Genomic DNA, 27,261 nt, shown 5'->3' with positions numbered 1-27,261 from the left:
ATTAATTCTTCCTTAAATATTTGGTGGAATTCATCAGTGAAACCATCTGTGCCTGGGCTTTTCTTTTTGTGAGGTTTTTGCTGAAAGTGGGGCATTAAAGTTCCCTACTATTATTGTATTTTGTCTATTTATCTCTTTAGATCTGTTAGTATTGACTTAATATATTTAGGTACTCTGATGTTAGGTGCATATGTATTGACTATTGTTATATCCTCCTGATGAATGGATCCCTTTACCATTATATAATGATGTTATTTGTCTCTTGTTACAGTTTCTGACTTAAAGACCTTTTTTTCTTCTGGTATAAGTATAGCTATTGCTGTTTTTTTTTGGTTTCCTGCAGTAGTTACTCTGGCCAGGAGCCTGGGTTCATAGTTGCCCACCTGGAGCTTGAGTTCTTGAAGGCTTACCGAAAGCCTGAGACCACAGGAGATGGCTTGGTCTGCAGGAGCTAGCCAGAATTGGGATTCAGGGGGTTCGCATAGCCCGGGTTTGGGGTAGCCTGCCAGGAGTCTGGTGCCATGGAAGCATTCAGCAACAGAGTGGGCTGGGCGCCTGGGTTTGTGGGAGACCGCTGGGGGCCAGGGTCTTGAATGTTGGCCAGTGACGGTGTGGACGGGGATCCTGGTTCCACAGGAACCACCTGGGAACATGGCAGCTGGCAGGTGCTGGGATATGCTGGGGGCCTGGGTTCTTGGGGGCCCACCAGGAGCCTGGTGGTTTGGAAGACACTTGGGACTGCAGCAGTCACATGGGGCTGCTGCAGCCAGCTGGCATACATTTCTTAAATCTAACATCATCTGGTTGATACCTTTAGAATTCCCCGTTCAGCTCACAACGACTGATTTCTCTCAATCTACAGTGATGGCTCCTCATATTCATTATGATCATTAAGATTCAGCTCCCCTCCTCCTTTTCTCATCTCCCCCAGTCATACACAGCACATCTGATCCAGTGTGACAGTTTCATGACCACTGGGAATTGGTGCTGGGAGAGAGCCAAGAGAATTTGGAAAGACTACAAAAAGGCCAGTTTGGCTGGAGGATGTAAAGTGTGGGGAGTAACTGTCAGATGAATTTGGAGAAAGAGCGGCAGGGGTAAACAATACAATGACAGGTTAAGTTAAGAATTTTGGTCTTTATTCACAGTGATGGAAAGCCACTGAGAGTTTTTTGAGGATGAAGTTGGAGTGGGGAGGTGCTGCATAGTGAAAAGGTCAGTTGGGCAGTAGTGTGCAATCTATCGGAGAAGGTAGTTTCAACAGGCAAGCTGTGATGACAGTTAGCTTTAGGGTGGAAATAGAGAGAAATGGATATAGTGACAGATTGAAAAAAATCAATATCATCATTATCATACATTTCCGAGTTGCTTGAACTATTTTTTTGTTTGTTTTTTCTTTTGTTTTCTTTTCTGGAAAAGCCTGTTAATGCTTAGTATGGGAAAATTCTCCAACAGGCTCCATGGAAATTCATATCACAAGAAGAAGATCTCTTACTCAGTGTTTGTTCTATTGTTACCAGAAAAATATCCTGGAGTATTTAAGAGAAGATGCTAAAATTAACAGATATATCATTTCTTTTCTACTCAAGTTTAGTGACTTGCTTCACTGATGGATCTTTATACCTTTCACTGCCCAAACTTTAGTGGTCAATTGTTTTTGTTATTAATGAAAGTAATTGAATGGAACAGTTAATTATAGATTTTTCTGTGGAATTTAAGCCATTCCATCAAACATTCTAAAAATTTCCATTTCACCTGATAGCGGACATTAAAAAAATAATGTCCTTGAGGAAAAAACTTAGAGCCCAATATTATACCACCTCTATACTTAGTTCATCAGGCTACAAGAAATTATGTCTTTGGAAATTGCCAGCAACTATTTTGAGAAAAAACAGTGTATCCTTATGCACAGCAGTTAATAGAAAAATGAATAAGTGAAACTGTGCTTTAGAGGATAAAACAGATTTCTTAAAATTTATTTAATTAGAGCTACTTCTGGTGTCCCATGCTCATTTTCCATTTTGATAAAAAAGTTTTAGAAGTTTTCCACACTTAACATTGAAAACAAAATAGTGAAAACTTTTTTGATAATATTCATGCAAAGCTTCTTTTTTCTTGGTTCCTTTCTTTCTAATGTCTGAAGTTGTTTTTTTAAAATTTTATTTAGTTATTTGTTTATATAATGGATACGTTTTTCTTGTTATTTACTCTATTTTACTTATTTATTCATGTTTTTTAAAAAAATTTTTGGCCGCACGGTGCGGCATGTGGGATCTTAGTTCCCCAACCACAGATCGAGCCCACGCCCCCTGCATTAGAAGACAGACTCTTAACCACTGGACCGCTGGGGAAGTCCCCTGAAGTTGTGTTTTTTAAAAGAATGAAAGCAATGACTGCATTTTAAATGTATTTACAATCTAATGTCTATTTAGTAGCCAAAGTGTAAGCAAAATTGGTGATAATCAGTCTCAATTTCAGGGGGGAATTGCCTATAGGATGAAGAGTGCCCTTTGTAATCAGTCAACATTGAACTTTTAATTTTAATGGAGGAGGTACTCAAGTCAACAGCAATTATAACCCCGGGAATCATTACCATGCTGCAGGCTTGCATGGGGTATGATGGGAGAAGAGGAGGGAAAGCAAATCTGAATTGAGTGGGGTGTAGGTGGAACACGGGCTAAGAAAACCATACTGGAGGGGTTAATGCTTGACCCGAGGGCTGAAGGATGTGTAAGGTCCAAGCAGAATGCATAAGAGATAAGAAGGAACTTGTGACCATAGCCCACATTTGGCACAAAATACACAAGAGCGTGGAAAGCCGAGAGATGGCACTGATGAGGAAGCAGTGGCTATATTCTGACAGGTCTTACCTGACACACTACGAAATTAGAACTTCACCTTGAAAGATTTAGGTAGGTGAGTGAAATGATGAAGTTTCTACTTACAAAGATGCATTTCTATGCTGCAGGAATCATGATAATCATCAGCAGGGACTTTTTTTTATTGTGTGCTTGCTATGTCTCAGGCATTGTTATTTTATGTAACCCTCAGGGCAGCACTAGTCATTTTACAGCCTCGAAAATAAGCTCTGAATAGTTGTTTCTTGCTTGGGGTGTACACACTGGGAGTGGGTGAGCTTGAATGGAGACCCAGATGGTACAGCTGACTGTAACTTGATTTCCCTAAACACTGTGCAGTCTGCCTTCCATAAATCCTAAAGGAACCAAAAGTTAGATCAAAATCAATGAATTTTCAGAAACTCGCAAATATTCATTTTGAGAGGTTGTTTCATTTTCCATCAGTTTCTGTTAGACTTGCCCAATTATATGCATTTCTTAAGTACATTTTTCTGAGGAAAAATTCTAGAATATCATGGAAAATCCAAAGTTTATTGCCAGGTTGATATGCCAGTGTGACGACACACCGTCGCCTTGCCGGAGGGAGAGAAGCCTAGCAGTAGAAGAGTGAGAAGGATGTATGCTTGGGGAAGGAGAGACCTGTGGTGGACCCAGAACCAACCAAATTTTTGCATGAGACCTTGGGGGAAGGGGGAACATAAACTTCCTGACGCTCCATTTTTTTCTTTGGTAACATAGAAATAAGAATGGTTACTTTTCAGGGTTGTTACGTAGATTAAAAGAGATAATATATATAAAATCCCTAGTTTAGTGTTTGAACGGGTGATTGTTACTGCTGAGCCATGGATTTTGATTTCAATATATTGAACACCTTGGAAAAAGTGTTTCCATATATTTAGGGAACATACAGGTGCAATTACAGTTGAGTCTATTCAGGAACTTTGAAAACTGTGTTGAAAATTTGCAGAAGGCAAGATAATTATGTATACATAACCTTATATTACCCAATGGTACAAAGACTGTACACACTTGAGTGATTTTTTATTGTTGGATGTCCTTGAGGATTAAGATATTTACTTATCATTTTGAGGCATAGAAGTTATATATTGAAGAGTGAAAGAATGAAAGAGAGGCCATACAAGGTAATTAAAATTGTAAAACTGATAGAACCAAGAGGAAGAAAATAGCAAGCAGTGGAGTTATGGAGCTTACATGTGAGTTAACAATGTGGTAGTATACATACAGCAGAAATTAACATGTTATAAATCAATCCTTCAATAACATAAATTAAACAAACAAACAAACAAAACAGTGTGGTAGTACAAACTGGAGAAAAGACCTCAAGACGAGAACATGACTCTAATATTCTATGGCAGTTAATGTGCAGTTCCTATATTTATGTAGTACTTTTATGGTAGGGAGTATTGCTTAATTGGTGAGATCTGTCAACCAGGGCTAGAAAAGGGTTTTGCTAGGCCTGCAATTCCTTTGGGTTGGTATTTCTTCTAGGGACATTGGGTCGTATTGCTTTAACTAAAATTGCTTTTAGCTCTGGAGATAAGAATTGGTATACTTAGATCAATCAATGCTTTTTTTTTTCCCCCAAGCATTGCTGTATGGGGACCCAAAGGAAGCCAGATGGAAAGAGGAAGTGGGCAGATGGTCAGACTGTGAGCATGGCCCAAGGCCCTATGTGACCAAGAGGATGGGCTCTAGTTGAAGGCTCACCTCCCAGACTGCCTCTTGTGGGGTGGGGACCATACAGTCTGGAGAGGACACAGACTACATTTGAGCCACAAATACTAAACTGCAAACAAGTACTGGTCTCTTAAGCAGAAAATAGAAATTAGAATTGTATTTGTATATTTGAAAGAAGCATTGCATATGACTTGGGGTTATCAAAGTGACAAATCAGAGTCTTCTATTGTACACCAATGCTTATGGATAAATCACTCCATCCCTATTGCTCACACTCTCTGAACACAATTGTTGTCTAGTTCAACCATGTGGAAATTAATCATTTACTACATTGTAGCCCATCATTGGTTGTTTCTTAACTCATTTTCGGTTTAGATTAATATTCAAGAAACATTGGTGGACTGTCATGTTGGCTTTCCTTGTTTGCCAAATATCTCATGAGCTATCCAGGACAAGAACTAGGTCTTATTGCTCTTTGAGACCCTGAATTTCCTAGTGTTGTGCCCTGTAGTACTTAATAATTGTTGATTAATTGGAAATTAGGGTGGTTGTCCTTAAAGCTGCAACTCAAATATAAGAAAGCAAAATAATTTCGAACAAGTCGACTTTGAAATGATTAACAACTTGGTAAAATAACATGTAAATTCTCAGTAGCATTTTTTAAAATAGATAATGATATTTTAATTGTATCATAATTCCACTGAATAAACACAGTATATGATAAAATAAAACAGAAATGAGACTAGAGTGTATAGTAGCTTCTGTGTGGATCTGGCTTATTAGGAAATCTTTAGGGTTTTTTTTTTTTTTAATAGGCTTTACTTTTTAGAACAGTTTTAACTTGACAGCAAAATTGTGGTGAAGGAACAGAGATTTCCCCCCCATATCCCTTGTCCGCACACATTCCTAAACTCCCCCATTATCAACATCCTCTACCAGAGTGGTACAATTGTTACAACTGATGAACTTACATTGACACATTAACATCACCCAGCGTAATAGTTTACATTTGGGTTCATGCTTGGTGTTGTATGTTCTATGGGTTGGGACAAAAATATAAGGACATGGAAAGGGAGTCTGACCTGGAACCAGGTGCCACTCAGGCTGTCATTCGATCCACTTCCCACACAAACAGCCACACATTTGGCACTGTTGTCCTCGTGTCCCTCATCCCAGAAGAGGCATCTGCATATCCCAGAAAAGAAGATCCTATCATGAATAGAAGCTATGCGGAACATAGAGTCGCCCATGTGCTTCCCCAGAGAGGAGCTCATGTGTCTGAAGGGTGTATTTTCTTCTGTCATGTTGATGTTTCCTTCTTAATTTACAGGATTTTTTAATGTAAAAAATTGCACTGAACTCTATAAACGTAAATGCTGCTTTTTGTAGCTCATATAAAAAAGGTTCCATATTTGTAGTATACTGCAATAATATTTTTTACATCCAGCTCTTTAAGTGATCCTTGTTCTGGTGGCTTTGTGTAAATATGTTTGCCCTAGTTGAATTAAGAAACTTTAAAGGTTATAAAATGAAAACAAAAAAATAAAGTATTTGTTTTCTGCTAGATGCAAAAATGATTAGCATGTATATTTTATCAAGCTCATGTATTTTTTGAAGTTATGAACTATAAAAATGTTAAAACAGAAAAAAAAAATATATAAGGACATGTATCCGTCACTATAGTGTCAATCAGTGTTAATTTCACTGCCCCCCAGATCCTCTATGCTTCACCTATTTATCCATCCCTTCTTCCAGCCCATGGCAATCACTGATCTTTTTACTGTCTACAGTTTTGCACTTTCCAGAATGTCCTATAGTTGGACTCATGCAGTACGTATCCTTTTCAGATTGCTTCCTTTCACTTAGTAATACGCATTTAAGTTTCTTCCATGTCTTTTCATGACTCGATCGCTCATTTCTTTTTTGCACTGAATTACATTCTCTTGTCTGGATGCAGTACAGTTTATTTAACTGTTCACCTACGGAAGGACGTTTTGATTTCTTCCAAGTTTTGGCAATTATGAAAAATAAGGCTGCTATAAACATCCATGTGCAGATTTTTTGTGAACATAAGTTTTCAACTCCTTTGGGTAAATACCAAGGAGTGGGATTGCTGGATAGTATGGTAGGAATATGTTTAGTGTTATAAGAAACTGCAAATCTGCCTTCCGAAGCAGCTATACCATTTTGCCTTCCCATAAGTAATGAATGAGCCTTCCTGTTGCTTCACATCTTCACCAGCACTTGGTGTTGTCAGTGTTGTAGATTTTGGCCGTTCTAAGAGGTGTGTAGTGGCGTCTCACTGTTGTTTTAATTTGCATTTCCTTGATGACATATGATGTGGAGCATCTTTTCATATGTTTATCTGCCATCTGTAATCTTCTTTGGTGTGGTGTCTGTTAAGGTTTTTGGCCCATCTTTTAATCTGGTTGTTTTTCTTACTGTTGAGTTTTAAAGAGTCCTTTGTGTATTTTGGATAATAGTCTTTTGCAAATATTTCTCCCCATCTGTAGCTTGTCCTTTCATTCTCTTAGTAGATTGTCTTTTGACATACAGAATTTTTAATTTTCACAAAGTGCAGTTTGTTGATTATTTCTTTTGTGGTATCCTTTGGTGTTGTATCTAAAAAGTCATTGCCATACACAAGGTCATCTAGGTTTTTTCCTACGTTATCCTCTAGGAGTTTTATTGTTTTGTGTTTTACATTTAGGTCTGTGATGCATTTTGAATTAATTTTTGTGAGGGGTGTAAGTTCTGTGTCTAGGTTCATTTTTTACAGCTGTTTCAGCACCATTTGTTAAAAGGACAATATTTTCTCCATTGCATTGCCTTTACTCCTTTGTCAAAGATCAGGTGACTGTATTTGTGTGAGTCAGTTGATTTTCTTAAAGAGTGAGATATGAGGATTCTAAATCAGTTCTTACAGTTTATATTAATTTATCATCATCTTAATGAACAAATGTTGTGTGCAAGTCACTTCAGATTGTTCCAAAACAGGATTCTCATTCTCATGCAGTATAAGGCAGATTATGAAACTCCTTACTGGGTTTCCCTTTTTAAATCAGTCCTTGTTGAATTGTCTGCAGTGATTGAACAAGTTTTTGATCTTTTAATTGAAACAGTTTAATTAAAACAGCATCTCATTTGGTCCTCTGTACTATAGAGGTGCTCTAGGGAAGGCGGTGTTGAGATGGAGGGAGTCTCACAAGCTTACCTTGAACAAAGACACTCAGTACCATAGAGTGACATCTTATAGTTAATGTCAAATGGTACCTCTAAGGGGAAAAAGAATTCTGTAGGAGAAAAAAATGTCCTGTTCTTCCCTCCCCTGGTGCTCCCCTCCCCCGCCCCTTGGAACAGGAGTCCACCTCTGCATTTCCCTAGGGTTAGCAGTTGTAGTTTGGCTTAGAGAAACACGTAATATGAGTACCTTCTAACGATTGTTACTGAGTAGAGGAGAGCAATGACACAAAAATACCACCTTGGTCCATCAGCACTGCCTGCCTTTTTTTTTTGCAGCGTCTTAGCTGGTCCCCCGTCTCTCTTCTCACAACACTCAAATTCATTCTCTAGGTTTGTCAGCTAGAGTGCTGTTTCTAAGGGGATAGATACTGCTGAATTGTTTTACTTTTCTGCTTACAACACACAAGTATCAACACTTAGGACAGCATCTCAAGCCTTGGCTGCTTCCCTGGACACATCTCTTGTGATCCTCTCCCACACTTTATGCTCTGAGATCCTGAACTACTTGCAGTAACCTGTTATATGTCATGGCAGTTCTGAATACCCTTGTCTTTCTGGATGCTATGCTATTTCTCTCTTCTTTTCCTGTTGAATATATATGTATATATACACACACATACACACACACATATATGTTCTATGTATACGTACATATTCAATGTATATATACTCAATGTATATACATATATATACTATATATATTTATATTGATATATACACATATGCACACATAGGTTAAACATCAACAAAATTTTCATTTAATTAAAAACACTGCTTAAGTGTTATTTCTTTTCGGAAGCCTTCCTCACTGCCATAGGCAGATGTAATCACTTCTGGCTCTCTACTTCTGTCTTTTGTATATACTGTGCCTCCTTTTAAAAACTCATTTACAATGTCATATTGCATTTCAATGATCTATTTATATGTTCTGTTTCAGCCTGTGAGAAACCTGAGGGCTGTAATCACTCTGGCCTTTGGTGATGGTGGGGTTATCCCACAGGACACTGTAGAAGCTAATTAGGCTGAACTGCATCTCAGAGAATCATGCACTACTAGAATTGAAGGACTTGAGTTGGAGCAATGCAAAACTGGGGTCCAGGTAAGATGGGGGCTAGTTACAAGTTTTCTTCTGGCAGTAGATTTTATTTTTCTCATCATTTGTGATTTGTCTTAAATTAAACTTACCATGCCTATCCTAATGACAATAAATAATGGTGTAAAGAAATGACCCAAACACATGCTGGTATATATGACTGACTGTTAAATTTTAACAAATTTGATCCAACAAAAGTGACTTTTGGTGGATAATCAAAGGTTAATAATTAAAATGTGACTATGGACCCATTGAGACAGATTTTGCTTGAATATTTGTGCAATACCTACTGAGTGCCAGGCACTTTGGGAGATGCCGAGGATAGAGAAGGCAATGAGCTTGACATGGTCCCCAAATTCCCAAAGTGCGCTGGCCAGTGGGGATTCTAGACGGTAAACAGGAATTTAGGGTGCATGGAGATACGAGCTGTAATATAAGTGCAGGTTTTTTTATATGACGGAATCACATGTAGGGATACTTCATGCAGACTTGGGAGTCAGGATATGCTTTCCTGAGGAAATAAAGGAACCTAAAGATAGTATCAGGCAAGATGTGGGGACGTGGCATAGGGAAAATGATAGGAGACATTTACCTCTCTCATCACAGTGCATCAGACATGTTTGATTAAATTTTTAGCCGGTGTACATTCTGTTGGAGAAATTAAAGTTCACTGGATACTTGGTGTCTTAGTCTGGGTAAATATCATTTGTCGTCGATACATTCACTGAAAGGCAGAAGACAGACTTGCATCACCTATACTTTGGGCACCTCCAACGATTTTCGAAGCATGATTTTCCTTCCTGAATATTGTAATACATCATAAATCATCATTTGAATGATAACAGTACTAACTGATTTTTTTTCCCCTCTCCTGTCACAAGACATTCAGGGTAGCCTAGAGGAAGAGGGTTAGTTGCTGTCATGGTCATTTACTATGTGAAATTGAAATTAGAAAGATTTCATTGAGCTCAGGATCAAATTTTTTCTTTTTCCCCCGAGTTAGTTTCTTGTCTCTTACACATAATGGAAATCATAGGTGGACACTAATTTTAATATTATAGTCATGTTCCAGCTGTAAACTGTGTTAACGTGTATTTTATAATGTTCTATTAATGTAATAAATCATTCGTTGATCAAGATTTCTCCTGATGCGAATGCAGACGTAGACGTAGAGAATGGACTTGAGGATATGGGGAGGGGGAAGGGTAAGCTGAGACAAAGTGAGAGAGTGGCATGGACATATATACACTACCAAACGTAAAATAGATAGCTAGTGGGAAGCAGCCGCATAGCACAGGGAGATCAGCTTGGTGCTTTGTGACCACCTAGAGGGGTGGGATAGGGAGGGTGGGAGGGAGACGCAAGAGGGAGGGGATATGGGGATATATGTATATGTATAGCTGATTCACTTTGTTATAAAGCAGAAACGAACACACCACTGTAAAGCAATTATACTCCAATAAAGTTGTGAAAAAAAATAAAAAGATTTCTCCTGATGCATTTTACATGAAGAAAATAGAAAGTAGACTTGGAAAAAGAATGGTCGTGCCAGCTTCAGAATGGGGTGAGGAGGTGTTACTGAGTCGAGCTCGTACTGCTTGCCACAGACAAATTGACAGATGAATTTTTGGGTCAAGGAATGTCAACTTTATTCGTAAAGCCAGTGGACCAAGAAGATGGGGGACTAGTGTCCCAAAGAACCATCTTACCAGGGTTAGAATTCAGGCTTCTTTTATACTAAAAGGGGAGGGGGTGTGGCTTGTTGTTACAAACTTCCTGGTGCTGGAATCCTTTGTTCTGGCAGCTGTCCACGTGGGTCAGGCCGTAAAGTTCCTGTAAACCTCCAAAGAGACAAATGTTCTTCGCTGTTCTGCAACTTTTTATCACTGTATGAATGGAAAAGTGTTACACCTTTCAAGGTCAGAGCCTTGAGAATGGGCTCTCCTGTATATTTCAGATTATAGGCAACATTCCTTCACAAAGGTGCAGAGCCAGCATGGCTAAGCACAGGCCGCAGAGCACAAGGGTTAGAGCTAAAGGAATAGATTCAATATGGAGTCAGGTTTGTTCTCTGCTACAGAGGCACAACTTGTACCGGTCTATATTTCTGTGGATAGCTTCTCTTCTGCTCCGATTAGCTAGGGTTTCTCTTTCCCAGTTTGGCCTCTTTGGGCTATTGTGGTTAAATTATACTTGTGGCTGCTAATTGCCAAGTGTATGGTAATACAAGTTACATTTTTAAGCCAACCTAGCCTCAGTGTTTACTCTTGTCTTAATGAGATTAAAAAGCTCTGTGACCAGTTTTCTGTATAACCACATGTTGACATGTAAGTACTCCTTGCAACCTGATTTCTAAGTTCGCTTTGCAATGGTGTTGCATTGCAGGGGGCTAATTCAGAATGTGTGACGGCACCTAGATCTGCATGGAGATGCTATTCAGGGAGAGAGAGGAGAAAGTCCTAGGTGATTGATGGCTGGTTCATAGAGTGGCTTGCTCAGGACCCATTGTCTCTTCTGCTTCTTCAGCACTTTGAAGTGTCAGTACTCTGCTGTGTTAGGGCCCTTCGTAAGAGGAACATTCTAACCCTCTGCATTTTTATATTTCTGTCCCTAAGAATGCTAATATTTTTAAAAAGCTATTTTATTAAGCATAACTCATGTAGAAAAGAAGTTGATGGCGAGAACATCACTATTTGTCTTTTCTCCAAATGACAGTTCCCTCTCTCCTCATTCTTTTAGAAATTTAATAGGGAGCAAACACCACTTCCCTTAATATTTCTCTAGAAGCTCTGGTTGGTGCTATGGGTGTACTTGTAAATTATCCCAGAGAGTAATCTCTCAGTGTGAGTGGCGAGAAGCAGCAATTCGTCTTACTGGATACCTTTGGCTATTAAATGAGGATGAACTCTTATTTCTCAAAACTATATCAATTATTTGGAAAAAAAATCAAAGGCCTAGAGTAAATGAAAGAGAGACTTTTCTCCAGTCTCCACCTAAATTCTCTCATAAAAATCCAATTTTGCCGGTTCCTTGGTGTCAGCTTTGACTTTCTTTTTGTGGGCATGGAAGCTGGTAGGGGCCTCCTGAACTGAGGATCTTGACCATCCCTATTCTGTCCCTCCTAACATTTGTCAGTCCCAAAGCAAGAGCACACATGGACGGTCACATTACCATATGTGTATTCAACATTGTTTAAAGAAAGCTGGTCTTTAATTTAAAATATTTCACTAAACTTTAATATTTTATCAGACTACTTGCAGTTCTAATGACTGTCCATTTTGTTGGTGATGGAGAAAATTAGCACACCGTTTCATGAAGGTCAGACTAGATATCACAGAAGCCATGAAATGGTTACACGTGACATCATGTCCCATGTGGTAAAGAATGAACACATACTTTAAAAGATATTTCATGCTTTGAATAGGAAAGTATTACTGTGTATGTTTATGAAATCTGAAAACTCATGTCTGATGATAGGAGTTAGTAACATGATTGCAAAGTTTAGCTCAAACTATTTTGAATCTGATAACATAGTTCTACAATAATTTTAAATGTATAGATCTTATGAAAATCAAGCAAAGCTTTTTAGTTACATGATTATATTTTAAGTTTTAACTCAAATGTAGTTAAAACTGTCAATAAGGGGATTCAACTTCTCTGTATTTGGTGTGACAATGGAAAAGAAAAATAAATATTTACCTAGAGATCATGTCTTTTCAGATTGGACCTTGAAACAAGGATTTGAGTATAAATAGTTTTACTTGAGAGGTGATCCCAGGGAACACGGTTAGAAAAGGAAGAAACCAATAAGTGCATTAATAAGCAGATTGCTGCTGTGGGCACCTAGAGCTCAATGCCAGTGTAGACCTCTTAAACCCTTTGTGGAACATACCTGCGTTGTCCACCAGAGTGACAAACAAGCCTGGGGTATTTACTCACTAACTCCTGTCCATCACTGATGAAGGACTGCTCTTGAAAGCATGAACTTCCCGGCATTTCTGTCCTTCCCATCGAGACAAGCTTCTGCAGACAGAGACATTCCTCAGGCAGAGTTACGGGTGCTGGCGATGAAGTGAGAATGACAAAAGCTGAGGAATATGAATCAGGCAGAATACATCTGTTACAGAAGGAATCTTATGGGAGAAGAGAATTTCCAGAGCATAGGTAGAAAATGGGAAAGAAGATATGAAAACTGGAAAGAAACAGGGACTTTCATCAGATGTGAGCAAAGATTTTCATCTTCTTGCTACTTAGATTAGCCCCATGTAAATGAGGAATCATAGTGTATTTGAGATGGTGAGGAACTGATGAGAAAGTGTGACCAGCTGAAACTATGGATCTGGCGCTTCCACACTGGCATTAACCCGTGTAACACAGTTAAAATAAAACATATGAATTGATTTATAGGTCATATTTTTATGAATCTTATTATATTCTCGGTTTGTAACAGGTATGATGAGTTTAATGGAGGAACACATTAGCTACAAAAAAGTTATGAAAATTTAAAGGTAAAAGATGTAGAAATTGGGATAGATGAAGCCATGCAAGAAATTAGCATATTGGCACTTTCTTCCTGAGCATTGGTAGGACTCTGGTGGTTTTACACATAAATAAGTCAAATTAACTTCATGAGGTGAAGATAAAAAAATAATAGGTAGTTTTAGGAAGATAAAATGGTTCTTTTTTCAGATCAATTTATCTGGATTGACTCTTATAATATTATAATTCATTGTCAGACATATCTTGCTTAACATAAGCAGTTATAAAAAGGAGAGGTCATTGAGTCTACTTGTAGAAAGGAACAGGCCAGAATTTTTGAAAAGCAATTACTTTATTTTATGAGGTTAGTTTCTTTATTATTTATTGAAGTCTGCATTGCCTGTAATAACCTAATTATGGACCATGTACTAAGGTAGGTCAAAATATGCATTTTGAATGCTATATACTTGGTTTTGCAAAAGTTATAGTGATGTTTCAATTTGCACAGTATTATTTTGGAGAAAGATATTATTTCAATAATATAAGTCCTGTTACTTAGGGCAAATTTTGGCATTTTTTTCAACTGCAGAAGTCTGAGTATGGCTTAAGAAAAGGGCAAATCTGAATGATGAAATTTAGCAATGCCATTATAACACTGAAAGTTTGCTAAATAGTGTGTTCTTTTTCACTGTTGAGACTTTCTAATAAAAGAGGTTAAAAAAATCATAAAGATGATTAAAGACAGAAAATATGACCTGTGAGGGAAAAGGTAAAAGTACAGAAGTTATTTGTCCTCAAGACTAAAAGTCATTTTCATAATTGTTTTTAAGTACTTGTATAGCATTTACTCAAAGTATGGTACTCCACATTTATATCTTTACCAAGAAAAATCAAAAGGAAGATGAGCGGGAATTGTAGTATAATGAATTTAATTAGATTGTAAGGAAGAATTTTGGGAGGAAGAGTAAAGGAACTTAAAAATTGTAATGATCAACTGATGAAAGCTTTGGGTCTTCTATTGAGTTCTTTAAAATATAGGCGATAACAACATTTGATACTGTCTTAGAGAAAAGGAATGAATGGAGTGATTTCTTATGGCTCTATCTATTATTGCAACTCTTAGCATTTACCTGGCCATTCAATATGAACAGTCATTTCAGTATTCGCACTGCATGCTTCTGAGTGTCTTTAACTGTGTATTTCTAGTCGTTTTGTTTTATTATTAATAAATTTTTATTTTTTAGATTTTAGGTTATCAGAATAATTTTAGATTTACGGAAAAGTTGCAAAGAGAGTGCAGAGAGTTCCCATATATGCCACACCCAGTTTTCCCTATTGGGAAACATATTAGTGTGTATATTACAGTACAGTACATTAATATGGTGCATTTATTCCAACTAGTGAACCAATATTGATTTATTTATGTTGACTAAAGTCCGTAGTTTATGCAGATTACTTTATTTTTTACCTAATGTCCTTTTTCTATTCCAGGATCCCATTCAGTATACCACATTACATTTTAGATGCTATACCTCCTTAGACATCTTTTAGTTGTCAGAGTTTCTAAGCCTTTCCTTGTTTTTGACGACCTTAACAGTTTTGAGGAGTACTGGTCAGGTATTTTGTAGAAGGTAAAAATATGACCCATAAAGAAAAGGTAAAAAACAGACATGTGGGCTCAAGAGTAAAGATTAAAGATCATTTAGTTCTTTAGTCCCTCAGTAAGTATTTGCCTGATATTTTCCTCACGATTAGAGTGTGGTTATAGGTTTTGGGAAGGAAGACCGCAGAGGTAAAGTACCATTCTCATTTCATCATTCAGGTGCATACTCTCAACATGACTTCAGTGTTGGTGTTGACCTTGGTCACCTGGCTGAAGTAGTTTTCTTTCAGGTTTTCTCACTGAGTAGTACTCTTTTCCCTTTCCTTTCCATTCTGTACCCTTTGGAAGTAAGTCACTATGCACTGTCCACACTTAAGTCATTGAGAGTTATGCTCTACCTCCTTGAGGGGTGGAGTATTTACATAAATTATTTGGAATTCTGCACAGGATATTTGATTCTTTCTCTTAATTAATTGAATCATTTATTTCTAGTAGTATGGACTCATTGATATTTATTTTACTACATGGATCATGCTAGAATTCTTCCCTTGCTTGGTTGTAACCTCCCACTCCAACAGTGAGAAACTTGGCTCCACCATCTGCCATCCATTTACTTAAGTGTTAATTCAAGTATATGCATTTCTTCCTCTTCAAAATTTATCCCAGACAGCGTTACAAGTGAGTTTGCATCAAATTTTGATGATTGATTTCTGTTTTATTGTTCAGAAGTTATACCAGAATATAGTTAAGAGTAAAAGCTTCACATCTTACTATTTGGAGCCAGTGTAATCTTGACAGCAAAACCAGATGTGGACAAGACAAAAAAATATTAACTTATGAATGTAGTTGCAAAAATCTTACATAAAATATTACCTAACCAAATCCACTAGTGTATTATGAAAAGTAGTATATCAGTTTTAAGTGAGGTTTATCCCATAAAGGCAAGGATGGCTCAACACAAGAAATCTGCTATAAAATTTATAATTATTAAACTAAAGAAGAAAAATAATAGGATTATCTCAATTGGTGTAAAACCGTTTGATTAGATTCAATTCATATTTGTTATAAAATCTCTTAGCAAATGAAGACTAGAAAAGAACTTCTTTACTTGGTAAGGACTTGATACAAACATTATATTTAGGGGAAACTTTACATTCTTTTCTTTTCTTTTTTTTCACATTGTAAAGTCTCAGTTTAATTTTATGAAAACAGAATATACAAAATATCATGATACAAGAGCTGAACTGCCCTGTCCTGAGCATCTCACCCACTTCATAGTAATCTGTTAACAGATTTTTATGAATATAATCTTTTTAAAATTAATTTTTATTGGAGTATAGTTGCATTACAGTGTTGTTAGTTTCTTGCTGTACAGCAAAGTGAATCAGTCATATGTATACATATATCCACTCTTTTTTGGATTTCCTTCCCATTTAGGTCACCACAGAGCACTGAGTAGAGTTCCCTGTGCTATATAGTAGATTCTCATTAGTTATCTATTTTATACATAGTAGTATATATATGTCAGTCCCAATCTCCCAATTCATCCCACCCCTCCCTTCCCCCCTTGGTAACCGTAAGTTTGTTCTCTACATCTGTGACTCTACTTTTGCTTTGCAAATAAATTCATCTGTACCATTTTTCTAGATTCCACATATAAGCGATATTATACAATATTTTTCTCTTTCTGACTTACTTCACTCTGTATGACAATCTCTAGGTCCATACATGTCTCTGCAAGTGGCACTATTTTGTTCCTTTTTTATGGCTGTTATTCCATTGTATATATGTACCACATCTTCTTTATCCATTCCTCTGTCGGTGGACATTTAAGTTGCTTCCGTGTTCCGGCTATTGTAAATAGTGCTGCAATGAACATCGAGATGCTCAACAGCACTAATTATTAGAGAAATGCAAATCAAAACTACAGTGAGGTATCACCTCACACCGATCAGAATGGCCATCATCAAAAATTCTACAAACAATAAATGCTGGAGAGGGTGTGGAGAAAAGGAAACCCTCCTACACTGTTGGTGGGAATGTAAATTGGTACAGCATCTATGGAGAACAGTATGGAGGTCCCTTAAAAAACTAAAAATAGAGCTACCATATGACCCAGCAATACCACTCCTAGGCATATATCCAGAGAAAACCATAATTTGAAAGGATGCATGCACCTACATGCATTTATTTTAGCCCCCAAATCTTGAATGTTACCATAGAAAATAAGGGATATAAGCATTAGAAAGGAAGGTATAATTATAATATGTAGATTATATAATCATCTACCCAGAAGAACCAACCAAATCAATAAACTCCTAGAATTATTAAAAAAGGTCAGAAAGGTTGCTGGATATATGATCAATCTACAAAAATCAGTAACATTTCTTGCACCAGCAATATCCATTCTCAATAATAGAAACTATAAAATGTTTGTGAATTAATCTGACCAAGACTTCCATGGAGAAGATATTAAAATACTTCTTAAATGCATAGATCATAGACATGGAAGAGAATCGGAATAAATGGTAAATCCATGATCTTTCTTAAGATTACATAATATTATAAAAGTATCAATTTTCTTAAAATTAATATATAATTCAATACAATCTCAATTGATATCTGAGTCATACTTCTTAAAAAAAAAATAACCCAGTAAATTCTAGAATGTGTTTGGAAGAATGAAAGTCCATTAACAGCTAATCCAATATTTAAAAAATATGAGCTCAGGTGGATAGTGGGGAAACTTTTGCTCTGGTAACATGGAGTTACATGGACAGAATTTACTCTCTTGCTTATAACAACTAACCCAAATATAATGTGGAAATCAACATTTTTCAAGGTATTGTACATTGCACAATGAAAGAGAGTGGTCCCTGAGTGACAAGAAACAAGGTGAGCCCTAAAATTGCCTCAGTTTATTGCCTTGAGAGATGTTCAACAATGGAAATAAATAAGAAATTATTAACTGAAATATATCTGGAAAGTTCCTAACACATTAGGAAAGTAAAATACACACTGCTAAATAATCTATGAGTCAAATAATAAACAGAAAAAGAAATGAACATTTTTTAACTAACTAAAAATAACATATCAAAATTTGTTGGGTGCAGCTAATACAGTACTTAAAAGGAAATTGATAGCACTAAAAACTCAGTTGTTGAAGAAGAAAGGTCATAAATCAATGACTTCAGTTTCCACCTTAAGAACCTAGAAAAAGAAGAGAAAATGGAACAAAAAGCTAAGCACAATAAAGAAAATGATCAAGAAATGATGAAGTTCAGAATGGAAATCAATAAAATAGAAACAAAATTAGTAGATAAAATTCATAAATAAAAAAACTAAATATTTGAGAAGATTAATAAAATTGACAAACCTTTTGCTGAGTGATCAGGAAAAAAAGAGAAAAGACACGGTCACTAATGTCAGGAATAAGAAAAAGAACATTACTATAGATTCTGTAGCTATTACAAGGTTAAAAGGGAATATTATGAACAACTTTATTCTACTGAATTAACTTAGATGAAATGGACAAATTCCTTGAAAAATGCAAACCATCAAAGCTCACTCCAGAAGAAATAGATGATTTTAAAAGCCCTCTATGTCTATTAAAGAAATTGAATTTGTAGTTAAAATCTTACACACACTCACACACACACACATTACAGTCACAAAAATGGCTTTACTGTTACACTCTACCAAATATTTCATGAAGAACTAATGCCAATTCTATGAAGCTCTTTCAGAAAGTTGAAAAGAAAGGAATACTTCCAACTCATTTTATGAGGCCAGCATTACCCTGATACCAAAACTACACAAAGGCATTACAAAAACAGAAAACTATAGACAAATATCTATCATGAACTGACATAAAAGTTTTGATTTTTTTAGTAAATATAATACAACAAATAGGAAGAGTATGATAAATCATGACCAAGCAGGATTTATCCTGAAAATACAAGGTTAGTTTAACATTTGAAAGTTAATAGATGTAATCCACCATATAAATAGAAAAAAACCCATATGATCATCTGAATACATGCCGAAAAGGCATTTGATAATATATAACATTCATTCCTAATAAAATTTTCAGTTAAGTTGAAATAAAAGGGAACTTAACCAGATAAAGGGCATTTATGAAAAACCTAAAGCTAATATCACGCTAATGGTGACAGACTGAATACTCTACCCCTAAAAAACAAGAATAAGATAAGAATATCCATTTTTACCACTCCATTCAACAGTCTGCTAGAGGTTTTAGCTAGGGAAATAAAAGGCATACAGATTTGAAACGGAAAATACTGTCTCTACGCATAGACAACAGGATAACTTGAGAAGAAAATCCTAAGATATCTACAAAAAAAGCTACCAGGACTAATATGTGAGTTTAGCAAGTATGCAGAATATATAGTAAACATGTAAAAGTTAATTATATTTAATAAATGCTAAAATGAACAATTGGAAGTTTAAATGAAAAATGTCATCTATAATAATGTAAAATATAAAATAATTAGGAATAAGTCTGAGAAATTTGTACAATAGCTGTAGTACAACTACAGACATTGCTGAGTGAAACTGAAGAACTAAATAGATATACTGAGCAGAACATTCAAATAGTGTGAAGATGTCAGATTTCCCTGGATTGCCCTCTAGATTCAATGCCATCCCTATAAAAATCCTGGCAGAGTTTGTTTTTTCCCCTGTGGAAATTGATAACCTGATTCTAAAATTCATATGGAAATGAAAGGGATCTAGAATAGCCAAGTCGATTTTCAAAAAGAAGAACAAACTTGGATGACTACCTGATTTCTAGAGTTGTTATAAAGCTATAACAATCAAGACCTTGTGGTACCAGTATAAAGATAAACAAGTAGGTCAATGAAATGGAATAGAGTGCCCAGAATTAGACCCATACATACAGATAATTGATTTTTGACAAAGGTTCAAAGCTAATTCAGTGGAGAAAGGATTGTCTTTTAAACAAATGTTACTGGAATTAATTGTATATCTCTATATACCAAAAAACGACTTTGATCCATGCCTCTGAAATGAACTTATATACAAAACAGAAATAGAGTCACAGATGTAGGAAATTTATGGTTACCAGGGGGGAAAGCTGGGTGAGGGGGAGGGATACAAAATAAAAATAAATAAAATTAATTCAAAATGGATGATAAATTGTAAAACTTAGAACTATAAAACATTGTGCCTTGGATTAGGCCAAATACTTTTAGATACAGAATCAAAAACATAATCTCTTTTTTTTAGAAAAAATTGCCAAGTTGGACTTCATTAAAATTAAGACCTTTGCTTCTTTAAAGATACTGTCAAGAGGGTGAAAATACAAGTCACAGAGGGAAAATATTTACATATCACCTTTCCGATAAACACTTGTATCCTGAATATATTATGAACTCCCCAAACTCCATAGGAAAGCAATCATCCCAGTACAGAAAATAGGCAAAATGAACAGACACTTCATCAAAGAAGGTAAATATAACCAAAATCATTATTATTATTATTTTTTTAAATTTTATTTATTTATTTATTTATTTATGGCTGTGTTGGGTCTTCGCCTCTGTGCGAGGACTTTCTCTAGTTGCGGCAAGTGGGGGCCACTCTTCATCGCGGTGCGCGGGCCTCTCACTATCGCGGCCTCTCCTGTTGCGGAGCACAGGCTCCAGACGTGCAGGCTCAGCAATGTGGCTCACGGGCCCAGTTGCTCCGCGGCACGTGGGATCTTCCCAGACCAGGGCTCGAACCCGTGTCCCCTGCATTGGCAGGCAGACTCTCAACCACTGCACCACCAGGGAAGCCCCCAAATCATTATTTTTTTCTGGACCATTTGAGACCAATTGCAGATATGATGCCCTATGATCTTCAAATCATTTTGTATGTTTTTCCAAAAAAACAAGGGTATCCTCCTATGTAACTTTCAATATAACCATTCAAACAAGGAAATCACTGTTGACACATAAGTAGTATCCAATCCACATACCTCATTCAAATTTTGGCAGCTGTTCTAACAGTGTCTTTATTTCCTTTCTGCTCCAGGGTACAAATTGGGTGCTTCCTCACCCCTGTCTCCTACTTGGCCCCTTGGATGATTTCCAAGTAAAGGGAAGAAGGGCCTTTTAAGAAAGATGGAAAGGGAAGTACATTTCAAATTTATTTAATTTTTTTGGATAACATTGTTACACATTTGCTATATCTGTCTTTGTGTATTAGATATTCTTTTAAAATAATTTAAAAGTTGCAGTTATCATGACACTGTAATTCTAATAGCATCAGCAGTATCTCCTAAGAACACAATAATTTCTTACATAACCAAAATACCATTATCATACACCCCAAATTTAAAATTGGTATATTAATACTATGTAATATCGAGTGCATAATCAAATTTCCCTAATTGTTTCAAAATATTCGTATAGCTTTTTTCTTTTTTTTCTTCTATTTTTATTGCGATATAATTGACATACAGCACTGTAGAAGTTTAAAGGGTACAGCATAATGGGGACTCACATACATCATGAAATGATGACCACAATAAGTTTAGTGAACGTCCATCATCTCATATACATAGAAAATAAAGGAAAAAGAACAAATACTTTTGTGTGTGTTCAGAATTCTTAATATGCATTTATAACATACCACAGTGTTAATTATATTAATCGTATTGTACTTATTGTTTGTACCTATTGACCATCTTTGTCACCATACAGAGATATTACATTATTATTGATATATTATCCACACCATACATTTCATCCTTGTGACTCATTTATTTTGTAACTGCAAATTTGTACTTTTTAACTTCCTTAACTATTTCACTCATCCTCCCATCCCCCTCCCCTCTGGAAACCACCTGTAACTAGTCTATATCTAGAAGTCTGTTTCTGTTTTATTTGTTCATTTGTTTTGTATTTTAGAATACACATATAAGTTAAATCATAGGTATTTGTCTTCCTCTGTCTGACTTATGTCCCTTAGCATATTACCCTCCAGGTCCATCCATGTTGTCATAAATGGCAAGATTTCATTTTTTTATGGCTGAATAATGGTCCATTATATATATATATATGTACATATATAGTGATATATAAATTATTATATATTATCTATGTAGAATTATATAATACTAATTAATAATTACAGTATTAATTAAAAATTAATGAATCATTAATTATTACTATTAACTATTAATAATTAATAGTTAATGATATATAATATACATTATAAGTTATTAAATATATCTTATAATATTATATACTATTATACATTATATCATATATATCATATATGTTAAATCATATATATTATATATCATATATATTTCATAATATCTTGTATAATATATTATAAACTATATCCTATATTATATATAATATACAATATATAATATAATAAATAAACATAATATACTATATATGTTATATTACATAATACATATCTTATAACATATAATATATATTATATATGATATATATTATATAATACATATCAGATAGTATTTAATATATATTATATAATGACATAATATATAATATATATAATGCATAATATGTAATATATAATGCATAATATATAATATATAATTCTAAATAATATATAAAATGTTATACATTAATATAATACAGAATATAGGTATTAATACAACATATAATGTTTTATCACATTATTATGATTAATTATATTATAGATAACATATTAGTTACTTATATAATATTTATATAATAAATTGTATAATTATAGCATATATTACATATTTTCTATAAAATATTATATATATTTATATAAAATATAAACATAACATATAAAATATATTATACATTATATGTATTATAACAATGTATAATATATAACATATAATATTGATATTATATATACATATATATTTAATACAATACATATAATGTAATATATAATATATAATAAATAATATATATTATATATAATATATAATATATTATATAAGATATAGATAATATCATTATATATCATATATGTAATATTTTATTATGTATTTTATATTATATTACATATTATAAGCGTTTTATAATAATACTTCCAATACTATATTGAATAAAATTGGTGAGGGTGGGCATCCTTGTCTTGTTCCTGATCTTAGAGAAAATGCTTTCAGCTTTTCAAAGTTGAGTATGATGTTGGCTGTAGGTTTGTCATATATGGCCTTTATTAAGGTGAGGTATGTTCCCTCTATACCCACTTTGCTGAGAGTTTTAGCAAAAATGATGTTGAATTTTGTCAAAAGGTTTTTCTGCATCTATTGAGATGATAATATAATTTTTATTCTTTAATTTGTTAACGTATGTATCATGTTGATTAATTTGCTGATATTGAACCTTTCTTGTATCCCTGGGATAAATCCCACTTGATCATGGTGTATGATCCTTTTAATGTACTGTTGAATTTGGTTTGCTAGTATTTTGTTGAGGATATTTGAATATATGTTCATCAGTGATATTGGCCAGTAATTTTCTTTTTTTGTGGTGTCTTTGTCTGCTTTTAGTATCAGGGTATTGCTGGGCTCAGAATGAGTTCAGAAGCATTCCTTCCTGTTCAATATTTTGGAATAATTTGAGAAAGATAGGTGTTAACTTGTTTTTAACTGCTTGGTAACCCATCTGGTGTTGGAATTTTGTTTGCTGGAAGTATTTAAAAATACTGATTGTATTTCATTGCCGGTAATAGGTCTGTTCATATTTTGTATTTCTTCTTGATTCAGTCTGGGAGATTTGTAGGAATTTATACTTCTCCTAGGTTGTCCATTTTATTGGCGTTTTCTGGATTTTGTTGCTGTTGCTGTAGCCATCCTAATGGTATGAGGTGGTATCTCATTGTGGTTTTGATATCCCTAATGATTAATGATGTTGAACATCTTTTCATATGCTAGTTGACCATTTGTATATCTTCTTTGGAGAAATATGTATTCATGTCCTTTGCCCATTTTAAAATAGGCTTGTTTCTTTTGCTATTGTTGAGTTATAGGAGTTCTTTATATATTCTGGGTATTAACCCCTTATTCGATCAGTGATTTGCAAATATTTTCTAATATTTTAGGTTGCCTTTTCACTCTGTTAATTGCATGCTTTGAGGCACAGAAGTTTAAATTTTATTTAGTCCAATTTATCTATTTTTACTTTCGTTCCCTATACTTTTGGTGTCATATCTAAGAAATCACTGTCATATGCAATGTCATAAATCTTTCCCCCATATTCTCTTCTAAGAGTTTTATAGGTTTATGTTTTATTGTAGGTTTTTGATCCATTTTGAGTTAATTTTTTATATTATGTAAGGTAAGAGTGCAACTTCGTTTTTTTCCTCATGTAGTTATACATTTTCCCCAACACCATTTGTTGAAAAAAGTATCCTTTGTTGAATGATCTTGGCATCCTTGTCAAAAATTATTTGACTGTGTACGTGAGGTTTTATTTCTGGCCTTCCTATTCTATTTCATTGGTATATATGTCTGTGGCAATGTACACTTTAAAATACATTTTATGTCAAATATCTTTAAAAATACCATCAAAATTAGCTAATATTTTGGCTGAGTAGAGAAGTTTCTTTTTATAATTTAAAGGCATCATCCCACTAAATTCTAGCTTCCATAGTTGCTGTTTAAAACCGGTAAGCTGGGCATTTGGTATAACCTTTCAATCTGGAAACTCACATTCTTTTATTCTGCTGAAATTCCTTGTAATATTTCTTAAATAATTTTCTTCCTTCTACTTTCTCTTCTCTCTCTTTTGAGCATATATTATACGGGTGTTGCATTCCATGAACTAATTCTCTTCTGTTTTATTTTCTTTCTGGTTTCCATTTCTTAGTCTTGTTGCTTACTTTCTGGGAGATTTGTGCAATTTTATCTTGTAATCCTTCACTGATATTTTAAAATTTTTACTGTAATGAATTTTGTTTCCAAAGACTGTTTTATTGTATTCTCTATATTTTTATAGAGTCAGTATTTTCTCTCATTTCTTCAAGATGAATTATATACTTTTGAAGTTTTATTCTCCCTCCATGGTCTCAATTTCTTTTGTTTTGATGCTGTTTTCTTATCTTCCAAGTTATAAGTCTTCCTGAGATGTCTGATAATTCTTGGTTCCCTTCTCACAGTTAAGAATGGGGAACAAAAATCTTAGTGGTAACTTTGATGCATTGTCAGTACTTGTGAACTTTGAACTTCTCTCTAGGGTGGGATTTCTCAACCTCAGCACTACTTACAATTTGGGATAGCTGTCTTTTTGTCCTAAGGGGTGGGGCTCTCCTGAGCCTTGTAGGACATATAGCAGCCTCCCTGACCTCTACCTGCTACATGCTAATAACAGTCCCTCTTGTTGTGCCATAAACATGTGCCCAGATAATACTACATTTCCCCTGGGGGTGGAGCAATTGCTGTCAGTTGTACACTACTGCTTTAGTGTAGGCTGCTTCTTAGAAAAGTTCCCTAGAATCCTTAGCTCCTCTTGGGCTGGTCAGATTCCCAGGAAAGAACCTTCTAATCACTTGTTTGCAGGGTAAAGGTGTGGCTGTCAGACTTCTGAGAGCTCAGTGGGGCAAGGCTGTTGGGAATCTCTGCATTTATATTGGTGTGCCTGGTTCATTATTTTCCCCTGTGTAGACATAATAACTAAGCCCTCAACTGTTTCCAGTATTCACCAGTCCAGAGACCTTCTGTTTTCTTTCTCCAAAAATAAACTTTCTATCTGGATTAGGATGGGGGCAGGAGATTTAAAAATATACATGTCCTTTCAAACAATCTTCCTTATTTTAGCCCTCTACCTCCACCTCCACCATGAAGCCCCCTCTACCAGAAGTGCCTGGGTCTGCCTCTTCCTGAAACGTTTGGGAGAGTCTCTGCTGTAAATTGGGTTGATTCTTAGCTTTTTCCTTATTACTGACTTGGTATCTACCTTTCTTGACTTCAGGCTTTTTAACTTCCAGAATTCTGTTGCTGTGCTCTGTAGTATACTTGTGGCTGTTGTCCTAGTTTATAGGCTGCTGTAACAAAATAGCATAGACTAGGTGGCTTCGAAACAACTGAAATTGATTTCTCATATTTCTGGAGGTTGGAAGTCTGAGATGAGGTGTATTTCTTTGTTTAAAAAGTGCCTTTTACTCTGGGTTTTAGTAGTGTTTCAGGAGAGAGGACATGTAGATGTATGTTTTCACATTTTTAACCCAAAAGATTGTAGTTTTGTTTTTTAAAAGATTTTTGAAATGTGTAATAAAATTTGATCTATTAAAACAATGTCTGACTTAGACTTACAAAAGTGATGTTCTAAGAAAATGTTTTTTGTTCAGTTTGTAAGTCTGCCTTTTTGTGTTTAATACATTTTAGAGAGTCAGGTATATTGAGTGGGTAATTATGATTTGAATTGTCTAAGAGGGTTTGATTAACTATGTATGTAAGTGGTATTAAATGTTTTAAAAGGATTTGATTTGTTAAACTTATGAATTATTGTGCATGATTCAAAGAACAAGTGAAATTGAGGTTTCTATTTTTAGCTAAAAGTTCAGAAATAAAATAGAATCTTTCAATTTATCTTATGGTGTTAAGTAAAGCAATATTTAAAAATATATAAATTTAATAAATTAAATATTAATCAAAATATAGAAAATAGCAGAGAGAATTTCTTTCCATGTATGAAATCCTGCCCCTCCGCCTTCAGATGTTAAAAGACCACTGAAAATATCTATCACATTGTATTCAATGATTGACTACATAGAAATGGCAAATAATCAGAAGACGAGCTATTGTAACAGAGACAGTACAATTAGGATACAACAGTTAAGGCAAACCCTAGGCAAACCCCAGTTCTGAGGGTTTGCAGAAGTTCAGGTGTGAAATGAGGCTGGAATGCCTGAAATGTGGGCAGAAGCCATGGAGAGAAGTGGAGGAGGAATGCTTTTGAGAAGAATAGTTACTACTTGGTTACAGGCAAGTTACGGGACATAGGGAAAAGGAACTTTCCTGGAAGGCTCCAAGCTTTCTGGCATAAACAAATTTGGGGACGATAGTACGGTTTACTGAGACTTGGAAAATTGGAGGAAGACTAGATTGACTGTGGGTGAGATCTAGCCATTAAGAGCTTAGTTGTAGAATAATTTTTTGAGATACCTGTTGGCCCTTTAAATGGAAATAGCTATAGGATGATACAGATATGGAGCTCAGAAAAGTGGTCTGGGCTAGTAATAGTTGTTATTTCAAATCTTGTGGGGAGGGGAGTTTGTCAGCTCAATCCCCTAAAAAAAATGTAGAG

The 27,261-nt window shown here is 35.1% G+C and overlaps 1 long non-coding RNA gene across 1 annotated transcript in view; it reads right to left on the bottom strand.

Moving 5' to 3' along the window:
* Positions 1–534: 534 nt before the first annotated feature.
* Positions 535–27,261, bottom strand: part of LOC309666685 — a 126,420-nt gene continuing 99,693 nt past the window's right edge. The window contains exons 2-3 of the long non-coding RNA XR_014267241.1: positions 6,235–19,419; positions 535–5,633 (exon numbers count right to left, since the gene is read on the bottom strand). This is a non-coding gene — a long non-coding RNA (uncharacterized lncRNA). The remainder of the gene's footprint in view (positions 5,634–6,234; positions 19,420–27,261) is intronic.

The sequence above is a fragment of the Balaenoptera physalus genome (genome assembly GCF_965194825.1).
Source record: "Balaenoptera physalus genome assembly, chromosome: 9".
In the NCBI taxonomy this organism is placed as follows: Eukaryota; Metazoa; Chordata; class Mammalia; order Artiodactyla; family Balaenopteridae; genus Balaenoptera; species Balaenoptera physalus.
This window is presented reverse-complemented; position numbering and strand designations above follow the sequence as displayed.